Raw genomic sequence first — 6,000 nt, 5'->3', positions numbered from 1 at the left:
TTATTTTCTTTTTTCCTCAACTAAAAACATCTCTTATGATAAGAAATATTCCACATTTATATTCGAGGAACCCTTACTTTTAAGAAAATGATTCCATGTATCAAATAACAAATGCTGAACTATAAGATTTGTTGTTGATGCTTGACAGAAACATCTTGATCCCCTCATTAGCTATATTTAACAAGAAATTTAACTTTGGTAATAAATATGTAGAAACTATGCATATGGGGTCACTTAGTTTCAATGCTGTATTTTACAAGTTTCAGTTTTGTATTTCTCCACTTTTCCTTATAACTCTTAACATTTTTTTATAAAATCTTAACATGCGAGCTATGTTGTTTATGTTTGATTTTTTTTTTTTTTATGTATAGAGATGGTGATTATGTTGTGAAAACAAAACTTAATGAGCAACGATTCCAAGAAACATCAATGGCCACGGTAAAACAAGTTTTCAGTGGGCAATAGACACTTAGTAAGCATGACCAATTGGACTGGACTTGAAATATGATAGTGGCTATCTCAATTATTATTTGTTTAACACAAAATAATTCATGTATTCATTCAAATTATAGACATACAGGCTATTGTCCTAAAGAAATTGAAACATTAAGGGAAACAAGTTCTCCCTTGCGAAAATCACGGAGAGACATTGTAAAAAACAGAGACAATAGAGGAATCAAACTATGAGTAATTGAATTGTTCAATTTTCTCTATCAATAAACACAACTAATAAAGGAAAAAGTTTCAATGACTGCAAAAAAAAAAAAAAAAAAAAACTCTTAAGAGATTAACTTAGATTTAATTAACATCTCATAAACAAGATGTGGATCATAAGTCAACACAAGACTGAAAAAAAAAAGCCTAATTCCAATCTTTGAACCTCTTAACAACTAACCTTGAATTGCTACAATTAATTATTCATTAACACTAAACAAAAACAAAACCAGTGCAAATCATTTTTCTTCTTCTTCAACACCAAGAAACATCGTAGAGGTGAAATTAGTATACGAAATAAATAAGTGGTTAGAAACACACAAAAATCAAGATACGATTATTACATCTTTAAAAAGAAACTGCTTAATTCTACATTATTACACACCTAAAATACCAAGATCATAACAAAAAATCAGACCTCCTATTGTTGCAAAAAGGCAACTGAAGAACACCTCGAAAGTTAACTTTCCAGCGTATTCCTTTCCACCAGATGTTGGAATGAAAGCCCCTCCAGCCATCTCTCTTTCTTTCTCTTTGTTTCTTTTGCGTATGATTGGTGGGAATGCTATATATATATATATATATATATATATATATATATATATATAGTTGATTCAAGTATCTATACCACTCGCAAATCCAAACGGAAATATTGTACTTGATTTATCCAAGATTTGAATAATAATTTTATCTACATCTCAAAAATATCTTAACAAATTTATATATATTTCTATCTAGGGTGCATGTAGAGTTGTTATTGAAATCAACTTGATTTGAGATTAATTAAGGTCACAATTCAGTTGAAAAGATAGAATTTGAACCGAGCTTTTCTCCAATATTTTAACATCTTTGTGCAAGAAATACTACTACTGTCAATAATGAGTGGCCATACAAATTGTTTCAAAACACAATATGAAAGATCTATTAAGCTAATTCTTGATTTTTGTTGTTCCTAACCATTAATTTATTTCATATACTAATTTCACCTCTGTCATACATGTATAGATATAACCAACTACCATACATGTATTAATGGTGTGAATAACATTTCAGGAAATTAAATGGGATTTATGCTTTTATGATGACACTTTTCTGCCATATTATCTTTATATTTAGGGATTTAGGGTCCATTTGGGTCTACTGTTGTCTTTATATTTTAATCTCATGTTTAATTATTCACTTATTTGTTCAGTTTTTGCTTGCTTTTTTTTTTTTATGCAAAGTAATGGCTATTCATTTGTAGAACATTAAAAAATATGTTTTCTACCCTTTAATCCGAGCTCGGGTATGTCGTGTTTTGGATTCCAAAACAAAATGGACAAGCAACAAACTTCAATTGTCTATTTGTTGATTGTGAGGTATGCAACATATCTACTAATATGACCTCTATTATTGTTTTGTTCAAATTCTTGCCTCTACTTACATTCTATCTTTTAAGCCGCATCTTTTAGAAGCAATGGAAGTATCAAGCTTTTATAAAATTTGAAATAGAATCAATTCCCTGAGCATAGTTATGTTCAAATACTTACATAATGTAGTGCCGGATTTGCTCCATTATTTAGTTTGTCACCCAAATTCTTTTTTGATTTCTATAGTTTGTTCAAACTTAATAAACTAACCATTACTATGTACAGATGCTAAGAATAATTCATTAATTAATAATGATAGTTTAAAATTGTTATGATAACATAATTATGCAAGGAAGCCATTCAACTAAATTTACAGATAAAGGATGTTGCAATATGAAAAACCTCTTCACTTATTTTCTAACATTATAGCCAAAAACAACCAGCGGTTGTTGTCTACATTAACAAAACAAATTCTTAACAATAACATATGCATACATGAATGGCAGAAAATGATTTTATCAATGTGACCTAAAAACCAGAGGCTATGATTTTACCATGCTCAAGTTTACTTTTTCTCCTCATCCATCATTCTACATATTTTAACCTTACCATTATGCGTTGACACCAATTATTGCCTTTTTTTTTAAAAAAAAAAAAAGGGTGGTGCAATACAAGGATCAGCCAAATCTAGAGATGCTGCACATTTTTCTTCAATCATTAGTGAATATTATGAAGTCAAAAACTTCTACACCTTTGAAAATTGGTACATGAATGTTGTTGTTAGCCATGAAGCTGTTATTGATCTTAAGTCTGACACCAAAGTCACTCGTCTCAATTCTCTCCCACTTTCGATCCCATGATATTACTTTAATTTCACGGATTTCACACATGTCCTTAACAAAGAAAAAGGATCAAGACTTCTCACAAGTGTTCTTCATTGTTACCCTTATGTAGCAAACTGTATCATGCGTAATTTTTTCATTAGGCTAACATGATTATTCAATGATTTATGTAGATGTTCTTGGTAGGCTAAAAGCAATACAACCGATTGGGAAGATTTTGGTTCGGGGGCAAACACTTGAAGACAAAAGGGAGCTCATCCTTGAAAATATACGGTTGATGATAAATTAAAATTATTTATTATATTTAATTCCTCCTGGCATTAGTCTAATATATTTTATTTTGTTTAGAGGCGAGGAGCTTCGTATTACTTTATAGGGTAACAATGCTCGAAGCTTTGACAACGCTTATTTGGCAGAACAAGATTCTCCGGTCATCGTTGCTTTTGCTGGTTTTCGTGTCTTTGAATTTAGAGGTATACTTAATTCTTAACTTTTCAATTCAAATTTCATAACCTCTTAGCATTAAATATACACCAGTAAATATGTATTTGTTACATTCTTTATAAGATCTACAAATCTAATTGGCATCGTAGCTTCACTTTGGTATTTTAACCCGAACATACCAGAGTTATTAGCATACAAACATTAGTAAATTTCTATTTTCTTCGAACCTTTTACATTTGTTCAAATCCAATTTATGTATTAATATTTAAATTAATTCTCAACAGCTTTTTCTTTATCTTTACGTAGCTATGCTTAAATGCTTGTTGACTTGCACCAGCTACCTCCATCATCAGGAGCTGTTCTATCATTAGAAACTCAAATAAATGAAAACAGGAGAACAATAAGAGATATCCTCTGTATGGACCCATTTGAGCACAAGGTATCTATTATATTATTTTTAAATATTTCTTATTGCAAGCAAAACAAAGTTGTTGAATTATTTCTAGGACAAAAATGACTTATAAATGACTTAATACAATCTTACATATGAGAATTAACTGGTTACCTCATGTTGTTGATTTATTGCTTGGAAAAAAAAAATAATTCTTCATTGTTATCTAGATATATTTGTTCGCTTACCATCAATACATATAGATAAGTTTTAATTTCTATTCATTTGATTTGCTAATAGTCCAACTAAATACTATCATTATGATTACAGTACTATTAACAATTACCAACTCTGAATCACCTTCATTTTTATGAAAAAAAAATTGTATGACTTTCTACTTTAATTGACACCTGCAGAATGAAAGATTTACATGTAAAGCTTTCATAATGGATTATGATCTCTTTAAGGGATGGTGGTGTGAGAGTTGTCCAGATTGCAACAAGCCACTCTCTGGACTCCCTAATAATTTATGATGCATGAAGCATAACTATCCAACCTCTGCACCAGTCCCATGGTTCAACTACCATGCATACCAAAACAACCTTGCCTTTTAAGCTGAAACATGTATTAACCCGTGCTTTTATTTCGTTATTAACTGAAACACATTTTGATGTCTTTTAGGTTCAAAATTAATTGCATCGTCAGCAATGGTCAAGATGTCACGAACTTTCTTCTCTCTGGCAAGACAACTGAATATTTTTTCAATGCTTCAGCTCATCATTTGGTGTTCGACAAAAACTTCACTGACCCATTTATTGTTCCACCTCAAATGATTGAGAAATTAAACAAAACAAAAATATTTCAGCTTCGATTTAGAGCATACAAATCTGTTCTCAGCCTATATGAAATATATGTTTAGAACATCTTCAATGACATTGCAACTGAAGTACATATTAACCTAGCTACCCCCATTAAAGTTGTTGACACAACAGGCTCGATAACCACTGATGCTAGAAGTTCCATGCCTTTCACCCCTCCAACACCGAACCTTGTAGATCCCTTGAGTGTAGATCAGTCTCAAATTCAGACTCCAACTTCACAGCAACACACCTCTCCGTAAAAAGACACGTTCCATAACACCTGTCATCGCCAGTCAAAAAAAGCACTAATCTTCAATGATGCTGGGCCACACAACAGGTTTGATTTGTTTCCTCACACATAAAAAAATAATTCATGTATTCTACCATAAATTTATGATCCTGCGCGATGCTACTTCAACGATTATAAAGTTTTATTTGTTATTTCCCAATACAAAGATGACACGCCAGCTGAAGCCACTGTCTCATTTGCTTCATATACATTCCTTTAACAATTATTGCTTGACTGATTTGCGACTTTATAAATAGTCTTCCCTTTCATTTTTAATATCTTATTTAGCATCCAAATATCATCCCATAGAATCCCTTTTCAACTATATCATTATTTTTATTGTTATTTTTTGATTTCAAGATATTGAGCTGACTGACACCACTATCTCATAATTACTCTATTTTCGTTCTTATGATAGTTATTACTTGAGTATTCTACTAATAAATAAATTGTTTTGCCTTTCATTCATATTGTTTACACTTGTTGTTGCTTAAGTACTTCCTTTTAATATATGATTCAGCACCCAACTTCCTTATCCAAGACCCTTGAAAGATTATGCAGACTCATCAAAGGAAAATCTCTACAAAGATGATGACAGTCTTGCACCAGGACTTTCAAAGAAGCAATGCCTCTCCATTTCATCACCTGAAAAGGTATGCATTTACAAACCACCTCTTTGTTTAACAAAAATTAAATCAATCACAATCAACTATATCATTCTCACTTTCTGATTGTCTTCCCTTCTTTATGAACTCATATACTCAGCAACAATTACATCTTTATTTCTCATTTGTGATTTATCTTTAAGAATATTTAATGTTTATTGCTTTATGGAAAATTTATAACTTACATTTACACTTATCTTTTGCTTACATCGGAATAATTACTATTAAGTACCACAAAATAAATGCTTACAACTGCATGGGAGTGAAAGAGGGCATCCATCAACCTGCCAGTGACTTTCTGTAATATATCTTCTAGGGTAGACGTCAAATTATGGGAAGAAAATATGAAAATAATAATGTACTCCTGTATAGCCATTTGCCATGAAATTTATCACCAGCGACTCATGCAAATGTTCCATTTATGTTCTTCTTCTTTTCTTTTTTTT

The sequence above is a fragment of the Populus alba genome, chromosome 1 (genome assembly GCF_005239225.2).
Source record: "Populus alba chromosome 1, ASM523922v2, whole genome shotgun sequence".
NCBI lineage: Eukaryota > Viridiplantae > Streptophyta > Magnoliopsida > Malpighiales > Salicaceae > Populus > Populus alba.
Note: the sequence above shows the minus strand (reverse complement) of the source record.